Genomic DNA, 17,690 nt, shown 5'->3' with positions numbered 1-17,690 from the left:
CAACTCTCCCCACATGCCATCCATATTTGCCAGTTTATCGTGGATACCAGTCTTGCACAGGCGGGGAAACGCTAAGTATTTCCCCAGATATGGGGTGCAGTGCAGCCACAACACTCAGAATGAAGCCTCACACATTACTGACATAGTTCAGCCTAGCCCATCAGGAACACGTCTCTAGGCCATGCCAGGAATCCCCAGGCCCCAGACGTAGGTTCTGGGGAGCAATGCCATATATATATTTTTTTTATTGTTGTTTATTAGGATCCCCATTAGCTACTGCTAAAGAAGCAGCTACTCTTCCTGGGGTCCACACAAAACATAAAACATAACATGATACATAACATTAATGGACAAGTACATCACAGAACTACATACATTTAAAACAAGAACACATGCTTTCATACGTCTATGACTTGATGATCATGTGATTCATAGATGCTACTGAATGCCAGAACAACACACGAAAACAAAAATGCTATTGTAACGGTTGACCCATAAATGGGCTCATCCACATGCTGTAGGAGACAGCTGCCCTGCAGTCGCAGTCTGTTGTTTCATTTGCATATTTGTTTGATGACAGTTCTGGTGCCTGGGTATTCAGACTTACAGGCAGATTGGCTGGTTTACAATTTGGTGGGATGGATGGATGGATGGAAGAAAGGATAGACAGAAGGAGAGAGAGGTGCGAGGGAAAGGAGAGAGAGAGATGGAGTGAGAGAGAGAGACATGAGAGATGCCTGTTTAGAAGGTGTAAATACAAGTGTTCTGATGGGAAGGGCTGTGTCAGGCTAAAGGATCTATTTGGAGACTATCCGAAAAGGCAATGCGGACTCTTATAACCCCCCCACCCCCTCCAAACACACACACACACACAGACACACACAGACACACACACACACACACACACACACACACACACACACACACACACACACACACACACACACACACACACACACACACACACACACACACACACACACACACACACACACAGAAGTAACTCTGTTGTAATAAGTTGCTCCTTAGATACGATGAGATTATCCATTAGATAGTATCAAAGGATGCCGGTAATGCTATTATCGGTAAAGAGCCCCACTGTTTTCCAGATTCCCCATGTGGTTCTCAATCTGCATCTGTTGGTGCTAACTCAATATCTGGGATCAGGCTAGATCTGGGGTAAGAGTTCTGTGAGGGTAAGGTAGTCACGGCAGGCATGTTGTTTTGGCTGGTGAGTAACACAAAAACAGAATGGCCAGAACACTTAAGAGTAAACAGCATGACTAGAGTACTCTCTCTTTCTCAATCTCTCCCTCCTCCTCTCTCTGTCTCTGTCTCTCTCTCTCTCTTCTTCAGTAGCCCCTCCAACCATGTTAATGAGAAACCCAGAAGGACGTTGAGTGAACAGAGAGAGAGAGAGAGAGAGGAGAGAGAGAAAGAGAGAGGCCTTGTTTGTGTTCAGGTCACTGTGTATCCAAGGTCAGGGTTATTAGGGGAATGATGATGCACTGGCTCCTTACACAAACACAGCTTATTTCCCCTCGAAAGTGTGATGAGAATGTAAAAACATGCAAGATAGACGGATATAATACTGGGCCATAACATGTTGTTACGTAGGATAGGGAATGTCATTTAGAAGGGTATGATCTTCAGAATACGCTGAAGCCATGCCCCCTGAACCATGTCTACATTACTTACTGTTGTAAAGTCACCGTCATCTTATCTACAGGTCCATGAACTTTCAGAACAGTCCGCGGACTAACTCACAGTACTGTGAGAGGACAAGCAAACAGCAGCTGTGTTCATACTCACACACTCTCCATCCCTAGGGAGAACAATGCACTACCGTTATCACCACTACCACGTGCACAGTGACGGTCAACAATAACAAGAAACGTAGCATTTTCTCCCATGCCTGACTGAATAACACAGTGTTTTGAGTCTGCATGGAGACGTATGTGAAACATTTAGAATTCCATCCATTATCACTCGAAGGATGAACTGAGGATAACATTTGCATTTTGCTTATAGCGTGAAGTAAGGTTTTTGAAGGAACTGATGCAATTGTCCCCTCTTGGTTGCACATGGGCTTTTTCCATAGCAACACGTCCCATTTGCCCTACTAACACACCAAGGGGTCCCTAGCAACAGTGCTTCATCTCTCTCTCTCTCTCTCTCTCTCTCGCTCTCTCTCTCTCGCGCTCTCTCTCTCTCTCTCTCTCGCTCTCTCTCTCATGCCTTCAGATATCAGCAAGTTCAAGCAAAACAAGCCCAGTGTTTATGGGTGCTCTGCCATTAATGAAAAACAAAAATAATCTCTTTTTGTTTTGGTGGTGTTACTTAATCTGTAGGGATGGAGGGAAGAGCACAGTGAAATATAGAGATGGGGTGGGGCCCTCTGCTAGGGGCTGGGGTGGCAGCGGCCAATCAGATCACAAGCTCAAACAGGGATTGCTGCTGTTGGTAACAGAGAGGTGATTGGCTGACGCTGGTCTTGCACAATTGGATAGGTGTCCCAGAGCATGTAGGTATTTTGAGCACTGTTATGATTGTGTTGATCTAGTCCACTGGTGTTTAATAACCTTGTAATTATTTTTTTCTCTTACACTGTCTCTCTCGCTCTCTCTCTCTCTGTGTGTTTTTATCTCTCACAGAGGAGGATGTGATGGTAAAGTGAAGATAATTTGATTTCTAAAGCTTTGTCCGCGTGTGTGTGAGTGTTCATGTGGGAAAGAGTGTGTGGGTGTTTGTGTGCATCTCCCGCTACTGACTTATGACCATGATGTACTTTTCGTCCCTCTGCAGCACAAGGTCATGTGGCATGGGGCCTCCCTCTAAACTCTCTTATTCACATCTCCATTTCCCCATCTCTGTTCTGCATGGATGGGACGGATTCATATCGGATCAACATGTTATTGGACTATTGGAGCCTCTGGAGAGCTCTGTTTTCCAAGCATGAGATGTCCAGCAGGAAACCATCATAATCTCACTGATCCTACAGTAGATCAATCCTCGAGGTCAACCCAGGTGTGAGCAACACTCCGTTGACCCCTCAAAGACAGCGCCCGACACATTCACTGTTTGTTGACATGTTTACGTACCGTTCCTTCCTCAAAGGGGCGGAGCTTCACCCGGCATTCCGATGTTGCTTTGGAGACAGGGCTCTGACAGCGGCCAATGGGCAGAGAGGATTATAATGAGTGCGTGTGAATCAAACGGCGCTATCAAACAGCATGTTGACAGAAGGTGATTTTTTAAAAATCTGCTCACTCAAGGAAGAATGCACAGCGGGGAATAAGAACGAGAGTGAAACAAACAAATGCTGCTAAGCCAATTAAATACCATAGTCATAATCTGGACATCAGGGGTTAGGTAGTGAGTGAGTGTGTGTTTTAATACAACTGTTACTGTTACTGAATGTGGCAACTCAGTTGTCTTTGGTTCTGATTTCATCTTGGCATCAAGGGTGAGCTAGGTTGTGTGTGTGTGTGTGGCTGTGTGTGTGTGTGTGTGTGTGTGTGGCTGTGTGTGGCTGTGTGTGTGTTTGTGTCTCACAAAAGTGTTTGTGTCTCACAAAAGTGTTAGTCACTCTCCTTACAAAGTTGTCGTTTTTTTTCTAAGTATATCAATGTTGTTGTTGGTATCGTCTCAGTGTCTGGTTACTTACTTACAGTTGAAGTCGGAAGTTTACATACACTTTAGCCAAATACATTTAAACTCAGTTTTTCACAATTCCTGATATGTAATCCTAGTAAAACTGTCTTAGGTCAGTTAGGATCACCACTTTATTTTAAGAATGTGAAATGTCAGAATAATAGTAGAGAGAATAATTCATTTCAGCTTTTATTTCTTTCATCACATTCCCAGTGGGTCAGAAGTTTACTTACACTCAATTAGTATTTGGTAGCATTGCCTTTAAATTGTTTAACTTGGGTCAAACGTTCCGGGTAGCCTTCCACAATCTTCCCACAATAAGTTGGGTGAATTTTGGCCCATTCCTCCTGACAGAGCTGTTGTAACTGAGTCAGGTTTGTAGGCCTCCTTGTTCGCACACACTTTTTCAGTTCTGCCCACGCATTTTGAGGGTTGAGGTCAGGGCTTTGTGATGGCCACTCCAATACCTTGACTTTATGGCCCAAAAGTCATTTTGCCACAACTTTGGAAGTGTGCTTGGGGTCATTGTCCATTTGGAAGACCCATTTGCAACCAAGCTTTAAATTCCTGACTGATGTCTTGAGATGTTGTCTCAATATATCCACATAATTTTCCTGCCTCATGATGCCATCTATTTTGTGAAGTGCACCAGTCCCTCCTGCAGCAAAGCACCCCCACAACATGATGCTGCCACCCCCGTGCTTCACGGTTGGGATGGTGTTCTTCGGCTTGCAAGCCTCCCCCTTTTCCTCCAAACATAACGATGGTCATTACGGCCAAACAGTTCTATTTTTGTTTCATCAGACCAGTGGACATTTCTCCAAAAAGTACGATCTTTGTCAACATGTGCAGTTGCAAACCATAGTCTGTTTTTTTATGGCGGTTTTTGAGCAGTGGCTTCTTTCTTGCTGAGCGGCCTTTCAGGTTATGTTGATATAGGACTTGTTTTACTGTGGATATAGATACTTTTGTACCTGTTTCCTCCAGCATCTTCACAAAGTCCTTTGCTATTGTTCTGGGATTGATTTGGACTTTTCACACCAAAGTACGTTCATCTCTAGGAGACAGAACACGTCTCCTTCCTGAGCAGTGTGACGGCTGCGTGGTCCCATGGTGTTTATACTTGCGTACTATTGTTTGTACAGATGAACGTGGTACCTTCAGTCGTTTGGAAATTGCTCCCAAGTATGAACCAGACTTGTGGAGGTCTACAATTATCTTTCTGAGGTCTTGGCTGATTTGTTTTGATTTTCCCATGATGTCAAGCAAAGAGGCAGTGAGTTTGAAGGTAGGCCTTGAAATACATCCACAGGTACACCTCCAATTGACTCAAATTATGTCAATTAGCCTATCAGAGGCTTGTAAAGCCATGACATCATTTTCTGGAATTTTCCAAGCTGTTTAAAGGCACAGTCAACTCAGTGTATGTAAACTTCTGACCCACTGGAATTGTGATACAGTGAATTATAAGTGAAATAATGTCTGCAAACAATTGTTGGAAAAATGACTTGTGTCATGCACAAAGTAGATGTCCTAACCGACTTGCCAAAACTATAGTTTGTTAACAACAAATTTGTGGAGTGGTTGAGAAACTAATTTTAATGACTCCAACCTAAGTGTATGTAAACTTCCGACTTCAACTGTACACCTGTCCTCGTTAACTGTCCTCGCTAACTGTCCTCGCTAAATGTCCTCACTAACTGTCCTCGCTAACTGCCTGCATATTGCCTGTTTATCACATGAGTAAAGGCTTCATATTTATTCTGCAATAAAATAAGAGGAGACTATGCAGTGTTAAACCCCGTTATTCAAACAGGCAGCAACACTTCCTTACGGGCAGAGTGGATTATTAATCTGACACATGGTAATCAAACAGGATGTTATTATCTGCTCTGATTACACTAAGATTAAAAAGACTTGGGATCACCCAGACAAAGGATGATCTACAACTGAGGCTTTCATGTGTGGAGTTTTTCTTTGACGTCGGAGCTAATTCATGATTACCTATCAATCAAATTAAGTTTTATAACTTTCATCATGATGCCTTTGTGTCTGTGGTTTGTGTCTGCTGTTTGCTTCTTTTGGCAGTTGTCTTGGTTGTTTAAAAAAAAAAATCTTTCTTTCCCTTTTGAGGGTAACAGGTTTAAACATGCAGTGTGTGTGTGTACAAAGACCTTTGTGTGTGTGTGTGTGTGTGACAAGAGAGCCCTGTGCATTTAGCCGTGTAGGATGCAGCTGCAGATGCAGTTTGAGAGTGTGTGTTTGTGTGTGTCTGCATGGTGCCTTTTGTGTTTCTCCAAATTTTGCTGTCGACAGCGATGCTGGTTGTGTGTGTTCTCTCTCTAAGCACCACTCTATGCTATCTTGTGATCCACCTAAAACTTTTACTCAAAGTGCGCCTGACAGACAGAGACAGACAGAGACGAAGAGCGGAGGGGGGAGAGGAAAAGGAGGGCCGTAGTCATCGAATAAGTAATCGAAGTTTACAGCCTGGCTTGGCTCTTTGTCCTCTGATAGGTCGTGAAACAAAGAAGTAACCACAGCCAACCACTGGCTGAGTGACTCCTGGGCTACTTAGTCTACCCAGCAACCACACTCCATCTGCTGCACAACACAAAGGAACAGAGAAAAGGACTGTGTGTGCGTGTGTGTGTGTGTGTGTGTGTGTGTGTGTGTGTGTGTGTGTGTGTGTGTGTGTGTGTGTGTGTGTGTGTGTGTGTGTGTGTGTGTGTGTGTGTGTGTGTGTGTGTGTGTGTGTGTGTGTGTGTGTGTGTGTGTGTGCGTGTGTGTGCGTGTGTATGTGTGTCTGTGTGTCTGTGCATGTGTGTGTATAGATGGGCGGTGTGTTTGATGGGGGTTGTGTGTGGGTATACGGGGATAACGTATATGGTGGGTGTTCTTGTGTGCGTGCGCGCTCATGTGGGTGAGCTGAATGAATAATCGCAGCACAAGGCAACTTTCATTGAGGTCCAACAGGGAAGCACAAGGAGTCTGCTTGTTGCCCGAAGGTCCTCAGTGGGCGACCTAATTGACCAGGGTCTCTCTCGCCTTCTCTCTTGCCTTCTCTCTCGCTCTCTTTCTCTCTCTCTCTCTTTCTATCTTTCTCTCTTTCTATCTTTCTCTCTGTATAAAAGGAAGCTTTAATCCCTATAATTTAGAGGGTGTCTTTTGCTTTACTAAAGGAGTTGTAGGCAGCCTGGCTGGTTTATTTGTGTATGTATGCATCTGTATGTGTTGTGTGTTTGTGATTGTGAAAGGTGCTTGCATGCGTCTCTCTCTCTCTCTCTCTCTCTCTCTCTCTCTCTCCCTCTCTCTCTCTCTGGACTTTATTGACACGGGGAACATATGTTTACATTGCCAAAGCAAGTGAAATAGATAATAAACAAAAGTGAAATACACAATGTAAAACATTACACAAAAGTTCCAAAGAAAGAGAGACATTTCAAATGTCATATTATGGCTATATATTGTGTTGTAACGATGTGCAAATAGTTAACGTACCAGAGGGAAAATTATTTAACATAAATATGGATTGTATTTACCATGGTGTTTGTTTTTCACTGGTTGCCCTTTTCTTGTAGCAACAGGTCACAAATCTTGCTGATGTGATGGCACACAGTGGTATTTCACCCAATAGATATGGAAGTTTATCAAAATTTGATTTGTTTAAAAAAAAATTGTGGGTCTGTGTAATCTGAGGGAAATATGTGTCTCTAATATGGTCATACATTTGGCAGGAGGTAAGGAAGTGCAGCTCAGTTTTCACCTCATTTTGTGGGCAGTGTGCCCTTTTCTTGAGAGCTAGGTCTGCCTACGACGGCCTTTCTCAATAGCAAGGCTATGCTCACTGAGTCTGTACATAGTCAAAGCTTTCATTCATTTTGGGTCAATCACAGTGGTCAGGTATTCTTACACTGTGTACACTCTGTTTAGGGACAAATTGTATTCTAGTTTGCTCTGTTATTTTGTTAAATATTTCCAATATGTCAAGTAATTATCTTTTTGTTTTCTCATGATTTGGTTGGGTCTAATTATGTTGCTATCCATGGGCTCTGGGGAGGTCTGTTTGTGTTTGTGAACAGAGCCCCAGCACCATCTTGCTTAGGGGACTCTTCTCCAGGTTCATCTCTCTATAGGTGATGACTTGTGCCCTTCAGTCATGGAGGGTACCTACCACATGGCTCACTCTAACAGACGCTTGACTCCCCACCAACCCCCTGACACACTCACTGCATATCCATTCTGCAACACCCTCACCCCGATCCAATGAAACCTCTCTCCCTCCATCTTGTGTACCACACCTCCTGAACACCCTGTCCCATTCATGGTCCATGACTGACTGTCTTATGTAAGTGTGCTAGATCTGGGTGTCTCCGACTGGAATGTGTGTGTGTGTGTGTCTGTCTGTGTGTGTGTGTGTCTTTGTGTGTGAGCGTGTAGTCTGTCTGCAGCTTGGGGCAGCTATCCCCAATGTCTCCATTCAGCTTAGCAGGCTACTTCTATCTTGAAGAGGCCTCAATCAGACATGTGCCCTCTTCAAAGAGACATATACACACACACACAACTGGCTGGGATTCAGAGCATCAAGAGTCTCCAACAGAAACACACAGATACATGGATATATAGCCATACCCTGTGTTATGCAGCACTAATATGACAATTGAAATACACAATAATGAACTGTGCACTGTTTAGGCACGCAGGCCGCAGACAGACTTCACACAACACAGACGCGCACACAAGATCCCTCAGGGCTTGTTGGCTTTAATCTGTAACTTAGTCATCCATAGACAGCGTGGCAGGTGCGAAGCTGCAGTAAGATGTGTGTGTGTGTGTGTGTACTTTAGTCATCAGCCATATGGCCCACTTGTCCTGACCCCCTCACACACCTCACCCTCTATCACACACACCCACTAGCCCACAGCACACAACCACACGCTTGCTCACCCACTCACACTTTCATCAGCCACTCTTCCAGTCTCCATAGCTGCTGTTGAGTTCAGTATACAGTGTTCAGCTCTTCTACCATTCAGGATACACACACGCTACCAGAGACACAGTCAAAGGACCAATCACAGACACAGCCTATTGGAAGTTGAGCCAATAAGGGAGGGGTAGAGCTAACCAATGACGGAGCCAGCAACAGCCCTAGGCAGCTAGAGATTGAGGCAGAGCATTCTGTGAACCAAACTGCGATGACCAACAATGGAAAGAGCCAATCAGTGAGGATTTCTTTGCAGTTGCAGCACGAGTATCTGACCAGAGAGAGAGAGAGAGAGAGAGAGAGAGAGAGAGAGAAAAAGAAAGAAAGAAAGAAAAAAGAGAAAGAGTGAAAAATAGAGAGGGATAAGGACTCCCTTATGTGGGAGGGAGGGAGGAGAGAAAGATTGAGTGTTATTGTGTACCTTATTAATAGTCGATCGTTTAAATGCAAAAGACCGAAATACAGCTTCCAAATGATCATGAGTGTAAAAATGTTTTTTAGAATGTCTATGTATGCATGTGCATGTGTGTGCATGCACGAGTGGCTATGTCTGTGTGTGTGTGTATGTGTGTGTGTGTGTTTCTTTGTGTGTTTCAACCCCTGTCTTGGTGAACAATATGAGAGGGAGGCGTATCATTGAGACACGTGCTGCCAACAGTTGCTGAAACTCAGCTAACATAAAACCATTTTACTGACTGTGAAATGACCCCCCTGGCCACGGCACACTCTGACAGCAACCCCCTCTCCACCCCTGCCCTGGCTCCATTGTCCCTCATGAATAGGATGAGGGGGTGGAGAGGTGTGTGTGTGAGTTTGTGAGTGTGTGTGTGTCTGCGATATTGAGGAGTGGGTGTATAGGTGTGTGTCTGCGTGATGAGATTCAGTGTTTGTGTGTGTGTACGTATGTGTGTGTGTGTAGGAGGTTTTGCATGTGTGTAAGGAGAGCTGGGTGTCTGGCAGTGTTAATAGCAGCTGCCACTGCCCCAGGCCTCAGGGCTGAACAGTGCAGATTAGAGGTCTGAGGGCACGTGCTGCCTGTTCTGGAGACAAACAATGGATGAATGGAAGAGGAGTCCTTATCCCTCTCTATTTTTCACTCTTTCTCTTTTTTCTTTCTTTCTTTCTTTCTTTTTCTCTCTCTCTCTCTCTCTTTCTCTCTCTCTTTCTCTCTTTCTCTCAATTAAATTAAATTAGCTTTATTGGCGTGACGTAACAATGTACATTTTGCCCAAGCTTACTTTGGAGATTTAAAATATTAACATAATCTCTCTCTTTTCTCTCTCTCTCTCTCTCTCTCTCTCTCTCTCTCTCTCTCTCTCTCTCTCTCTCTCTCTCTCTCTCTCACCTCCTTACAGAAGAGGAGAATTAGGCATAGAAAGAAGATAGATGTTGATCGGGAGGACAGAGAAGGCTTGGAGGATAGAGGGATGGAGACAGAGAGGAGAGTTGGGCCTCTGTAGGGTGCTGAGAGGGCCATGGTGGCTTTGTGGCAGCTGTTACTCCTGCAGAGAGATATTTGAGACGGTTCCTTTCACAAATACAAGGGTCTGAGGGATAGAGAGGGGCGAGGAGTGCATGTGTGTGTGTGTGTGTGTGTGTGTGTGTGTGTGTGTTATGGGGCGATGGGTTTTGGTTGGGTACAATGGGTTTTGGGTGGGTCTGGACAGACATAAAGAGAGGAACACTTCACCCAAATGTCTATTTTGCTCATGAAAAGAGCGTTCTGGACGAGGGTGGGATGGAGGGATGGAGAAAGGGAAGGGGGGAGGAAGACTTTCACCACCTAAAGAATAGTTACTATTATTAGTGTTATTATTATTATTATTATTATTATTATTATTATTAAGGGCTCTATTCAATCTGTATTGCTGAAGCGTTACAGATTGCACAATGGAACTTTAAAGCTAATCTCCGATTGAGCCGACATATGCAGCGTTTACCGCGAATGCAGCTTCCGCTAACATTGCCTTTAAATTTAAATCCCGCTGAACTTCTGTGATACGGATTGAATAGATCCCTACGTTTATTCGAAAAGGGACAATGTACAACAAAACATACACTACTGTTCAAAAGTTTGGGGTCACTTAGAAATGTCCTTGTTTTTGAAAGAAAAGCACGTTTTTGTCCATTAAAATAACATCAAATTGATCAGAAATACGGTGTAGACATTGTTAATGTTGTAAATTTCTATTGTAGCTGGAAACGGTTGATTTTTAATGGAATATCTACATAGGCGTACAGAGGCCCAAGGGTTGTGGAGCAAGTCCATGTAAACATTTAAAAAGCAGCTTTACATTTGAACATTTACTAAAACTTTAAAAACTTAAGACATTGTGTTTCTTGGGGAAATAAACAATGGTTAACAATGGTTAACTGTTGCTGTTTCTGTCCATGTCAATCTACTAAAACAAAAAAGGATGCCTGAACAGAGTCGATGTTGACATAAAGGAGTCAACGAGTTCTTCAAAACAGCTACTGATATTTACCCTGCAATACAGGGTAATGGGCCGTATGGTAATCTGGCCGTCAAACACAATCAAACACAATCAGTTTGACTTCCCTACGCATCTCATAAAGGATACAGGGATGATGGTTAAAAGGCTCAAAGAGCACTATGTCATGCTTGAAAACCCTAGTCTATGATTCCAATAGAGCATGGAAAAACGCTAAGAGAAATTGTAAATGCGTTAGAGCCATGTATATACAGTATATTTCACCTTTATTTAACCAGGTAGGCCAGTTGAGAACAAGTTCTCATTTACAACTGCGACCTGGCCAAGATAAAGCAAAGCAGTGCGACAAAAACAACAACACAGAGTTACACATTGGATAAACTAAAGTACAGTCAATAACACAATAGAAAAATCTATGTACAGTGTGTACAAATGTAGTAAGGTTAGGGAGGTAAGGCAATAAATAGGCCATAGTGGCAAAATAATTACAATTTAGCAATTAAACACTGGAGTGATAGATGTGCAGATGATTATGTGCAAGCAGAGATATTGGGGTGCAAAAGAGCAAAAAAAGAATATGGGGATGAGTGTGCTATTTACAGATGAGCTGTGTACAGGTACAGTGATCGGTAAGCTGCTCTGACAGCTGATGCTTAAAGTTAGAGAGGGAGATATAAGTCTCCAGCTTCTGTGATTTTTGCAATTCGTTCCAGTCATTGGCAGCAGAGAACTGGAAGGAAAGGCGACCAAAGGAGGTTTTGGCTTTGGGGATGACCAGTGAAATATACCTGCTGGAGCGCGTGCTACGGGTGGGTGTTGCTATGGTGACCAGTGAGCTGAGATAAGGCGGGGCTTCACCGAGCAAAGACTTATAGATGACCTGGAGCCAGTGGGTTTGGCGACGAATTTGAGTCTATCTATGATAGAGTAACTCGAATTGTAACTTCCTGGGAAATGTCACACTGACTTAAATATTGATTGATGCGAAACGTTTATGTGTGCTTCTCAAGTTAGACCCATTGTCACTGATTTGGCCGTGTTTGTGTATGGTGTACATGGTTGGATGCGTGGATGCATGTTGCCCTCAGCTACACATTCCTCCAACTCCATCTCTTACTTGTTCTCCTTCTCGCACTTCATCTCATCTCCTCTTCCTCTTCCACGTAATCTCTCCCTCCTGCTCCTCTTCTTCTTTCCTCATTCCCAACGTTTCTCCAAAAATCCCGCTCTCTATTCCCTGCCTTGTTTTCACGGCAATGCTTCAGACTGATGCACACTGACAGTTCCATTGAGGTTGACATTGTTTCCCGTGACAACTAACGAGCAACCGTCTAATTAGTGTAAAAGATGCTCCAATAACTCAAATGGCGGTTGATTCTTTCAGACCTTTTGTCTAACTCTGTCTCTTTGTCTCTCTCTTAATCTCTGAATCAGCAGAGTTATGCAGTAGAATGAGAACTGGTATTTGTTGATGATTATTTTCTACACTTTTATGATGCTAATTCTGTGACTGACTGTTCTGTTTTGCACAGTCAGAGACGGACACGTACAATGCATCTTATTTGAAATGCAGTCAACATTTTTAAAGCGTTTTTATCTATGTAATCTATGTGAGACAAGACATTGTCTGGGTATTGACAGTATTTGACCCTACACTAATAGCAGTTTAACAACATTTATAACTACAATGAGTAAACAATGGTCAGATATGGTCCCCCCTCCAAGCCATGGGTAAATTAGCAATACAAAAACATACAGCAGGGTGATGGAGTGTTGTGGCCCAACATGGCCTCAAGGCAATTCGTAAGATTATGGAAATATATTTGTCTCCCTTCAGAATGAAACAGTTCCTTCAGAATGTATTCACACCCCTTGACTTATTCCACATTTTGTTGTGTTACAGCCTCAAATTCTAAATGGATTCAATCAAATATAAATCTCACCCACCTACACACAATATTCCATAATGACAAAGTAAAATATGTTATTAGAAAATGTTGCTAATTTATTGAAAGTTAAGTACAAAAATATCTCTTTTACATAAGTATTCACACCCCTGAGTCAATACATTGTAGAAGCACATTTGGATGTGATTACTGCTGTGAGTCTTTCTGGGTAAGTCTCCAAGAGCTTTCCACACCTGGATTGTGCAACATTTGCCCATTATTACATTTCAAAATTCTTCAGGTTCTGTGAAATTGGTTGTTGATCATTGATAGACAACCATTTTCACAACTTGCCATAGATTTTCACGCAGATTTAAGTCAAAACTGTAACTCAGCCTCTCAGGAACATTCACTGGTAAACAAATCCAGTGTAGATATGGCATTGTGTTTTAGGTTATTGTCCTGGTGAAAGGTGAATCAATCTCCCAGTGTCTGGTGGAATGAAGACTGAACCAGGTTTTCCTCTAGGATTTTGCCTGAGCTTAGCTCAATTCCATTTCTTTTTTATCCTGAAAAACTCCCCAGTCCTTAATGATTACAAGCATACCCATAACATGATGCAGCCACCACTATACTTGAAAATATGGAGAGTGATACTCAGTAATGTGTTGTATTGGATTTGCCCCAAACATAACACTTTGTATTCAGGACAAAAATATATATTTTTTTGCCACATTTCTCAAGTATTACTTTAGTGCCTTGATGCAAACAGGATGCATGTTTTGGAATATCTTTATTCTGTACAGGCTTCTTACTTTTCACTCTATAATTTAGGCTAGTATTGTGGAGTAACTACAATGTTGTTGATCCATCCTCCGTTTTCTCTTATCACAGCCATTAAACTCTGTAACTGTTTTAAAGTCACCATTGGCCTCATTGTGAAATCCCTGAGCGGTTTCCTTCCTCTCCGGTAACTGAGTTAGGAAGGACGCCTGTATCTTTGTAGTGACTGGGTGTATTAATATATCATCCAAACTGTAATTAATATGTTCACCATGCTCAAAGAGATATTCAATGTCTGCTTTTTTATTTTGACCCATCTTACCAATAGGTGCCATTCTTTGCGAGGCATTGGAAAACCTCCCTGGTCTTTGTGGTTGAATCTGTGTTTGAAATCCACTGCTCGACTAAGGGACCAAACAGATAATTGTATGTGTGGGGTACAGAGATGAGGTATCATTCAAAAATCATATTAAACACTATTATTGCACACATATTGAGTCCATGGAACATATTATGTGACTTGTTAAGGAAATGTGTACTCCTGAACTTATTTGGCTTGTCATAACAAAGGGGTTGAAAATTCATTGACTCAATACATTTAAGCTTTTCATTCTATATGACTGTGTAGAATTTTTTTATCTTAATTTAATCCATTTTAAATTCAGGCTGTAAAACAGCAAAATTTGTAAAATATCAAGGGCTGTGAATACTGTCTGAAGGCACTGTATGTTAAAGCGACAATATGTAACTTTTTGGGCATGCCGAACAAATTCACATATAAATGTGAGTTAGAGATATGTCATTCTCATTGAAAGAAATTCTAAGAAGCGGTAGATCTGTTCTATGTGCGCTATTTCTATGCTTCCCGTTCTTAAGTTTCGTTATACTTTCGATTTTCTACACCAGCTTTAACAGCTGAAAATCTAATATTTTGTGATATGGAAAATATATTTCACAGCGGTTTAGTCACATAAACTGAAATTAGGCGAACAATTAGAATTTTAGCAACCAGGAAATGGTGAAGCGACCTTTAAGTTTAAAGGACGTACAGTTGAAGTCGGAAGTTTACATACACCTTAACATAATACATATAAACTCAGTTTTTCACAATTCCTGACAATTAATCCTAGTAAAGATTCCCTGTTTTAGGTCAGTTAGGATCACCACTTTATTTTAAGAATGTGAAATGTCATAATAAGAGTAGATAGAAGGATTTATTTCAGCTTTTATTTCTTTCATCGCATTCGCAGTGGGTGAGAAGTTTACATACACTCAATTAGTATTTGGTAGCATTGCCTTTAAATTGTTTGACTTGGGTCAAACATTTCAGGTAGCCTTCCACAATCTTCCCACAATAAGTTGGGTGAATTTTGTCCCATTCCTCCTGACAGAGCTGGTGTAACTGAGTCAGGTTTGTAGGCCTCCTTAATCGCACACACTTTTTCAGTTCTGCCCAGAAACTTTCAATAGGATTGAGGTCAGGGCTTTGTGATGGCCACTCCAATACCTTGACTTTGATGTCCTTAAGCCATTTTGCCACAACTTTGGAAGTATGCTTGGGGTCATTGTCCATTTGGAAGACCCATTTGCGACCAAGCTTTAACTTCCCAACTGATGTCTTGAGATGTTGCTTCAATATATCCACATAATTCTCCTGCCTCATGATGCCATCTATATTGTGAAGTACACCAGTCCCTCTTACAGCAAAGCAACCCCCCAACATGATTCTGCCACCCCCGTGCTTGACGGTTATGATGGTGTTCTTCGGCTGGTCATTATGGCCAAACAGTTCCTTTTTTGTTTCATCAGACCATAGGACATTTCTCCAAAAAGTATGATCTTTGTCCCTATGTGCAGTCGCAAACCGTAGACTGGCTTTTTTTTATGGCGGTTTTGGAGCAGTGGCTTCTTCCTTGCTGAGCAGCCTTTCAGGTTATGTCAATATAGGACTCGTTTTACTGTGGATATAGATACTTTTGTACCTGTTTCCTCCCGCATCTTCACAATGTCCTTTGCTGTTGTTCTGGGATTGATTTGCACTTTTCGCACCAAAGTACGTTCATCTCTAGGAGACAGAACGCGTCTCCTTCCTGAGCAGTGTGATGGCTGCGTGGTCCCATGGTGTTTATACTTGCATACTATTGTTTGTACAGATGAACATGGTACCTTCAGGCATTTGGAAATTGCTCCCAAGGATGAACCAGACGTGTGGAGGTCTACAAATTTTTTTCTGAGGTCTTGGCTGATTTCTTTTGATTTTCCCATGATGTCAAGCAAAGAGGCAGTGAGTTTGAAGGTAGGCCTTGAAATACATCCACAGGTACACCTCCAATTGACTCAAATGATGTCAATTAGCCTATCAGAAGCTTGTAAAGCCATGACATCATTTTCCAGAATTTTCCCAGCTGTTTAAAGGCACAGTCAACTCAGTGTATGTAAACTTCTGACCCACTGGAATTGTGATACAGTGAATTATAAGTGAAATAATATGTATGTAAACAATTGTTGGAAAAATGACTTGAGTCATGCACAAAGTAGATGTCCTAACCAACTTGCCAAAAGTATAGTTTGTTAAGTTAGCTTGTCATACATGTAGGTGTCAGACACTGTGTAATTACAGTAGTTTAACCATTCAGATAATTTAGATGTTGCCAGGCTGTTGTGTTTTATATACAGGTAAGTAGACTGGTGCTTTCTAGAACCACACAGCCTGACCACATTAAACAGACGTATGCTTTGGGACGTAAATGTGTTCGCCTCCATTTAGTATGATATGTTACATTATGCTGCAAATGCAATAATGGTCTGGTTACTTAAGACAGAAACTAAAATAGGGAGGCTGGTCAGGGAGGATGGCTGGGCGTATACTGGGACCATCTAGAAATCCAAAAGATTGGGTGTTCGAGTCTCGCCAGTTGGACCATTTTAGCTAACTCGTCCCCTAAACTAACCATTTCCTAACCTTAATCTAAATTATCCAAACCTGCTTCGTAAATGATCCTAACCTGTGCCGTTAGTTCTCCTAACTAATGTAAATTCTCCTAACCTTTGCCGTTAGGACGGAACAAGCAGCCTGGTCTCAGAGCAAGATCTACAATACTATATGTCCTCCAAGATGTATGGTATGTAATATATTCCAATTCGTATGATATTGTCTGACCGGGTAAGACTTATGAAACTATACAGTTGAAGTTGGAAGTTTACATACACTTAGGTTGGAGTCAGTAAAACTCGTTTTTCAACCACTCCACAAATGTATTCTTAACTTCTTTAAGATTTATGTTTTGGCTCTATTTAACAACTATTAGGATGGCTAAAAGTACAGCTGACATTGTACATTAAATGGCTTGTTTGTTGATAGTCTGAGCATCGAAAAAATAAATGAATGGCACATACAGTATACCTAACCAGAAACTAGCCTAATAAGCAGGAAATGACCAAGTAAACAGGACATAATATGTGTTAATGTGTTCACCTAAATAACAGAACTTGTATCTCAAAGTATTACAGCTAAATAAATAAGGTTTGGGTTGCGGTTGCCTCAGTCACCTGGATAAACCCTGTAGAAGGTGTGTGTGTGTTTGGGCGCGCGTGCCCAGGCGAGTGTGTGTGTGTGCACGTGTGTGTCTCTGATGTATGCGTGTTTGTGGCCGGATTTATCTGCCTGGCAGTCCAGTAAATGTATGTGGTTTCCTGCACCGGACCAGAGCGTGAGATGCCAAACTTCATTACACCTTTTAACACATCTGTAGACTTGTGTGAATGTTTAAAATCTTGGCAGTAGGAGTACGTGGTCAGAGTGCTGCATCCGTTGGTTCTTCGCTCTCTTTGCTCTTTCAACACATTTTGTGTGCTTAAACACTATTTACTTTGCTGAAACAGATCAAAGTGGCTTTGATTTAGTCATTATTTTGAATGAGTTACATTTAT

Source organism: Salvelinus fontinalis, chromosome 4 (assembly GCF_029448725.1).
Source record: "Salvelinus fontinalis isolate EN_2023a chromosome 4, ASM2944872v1, whole genome shotgun sequence".
Lineage (NCBI taxonomy): Eukaryota > Metazoa > Chordata > Actinopteri > Salmoniformes > Salmonidae > Salvelinus > Salvelinus fontinalis.
The sequence above is the reverse complement of the archived record's forward strand: the minus strand, read 5'-3'. Positions refer to the sequence as shown.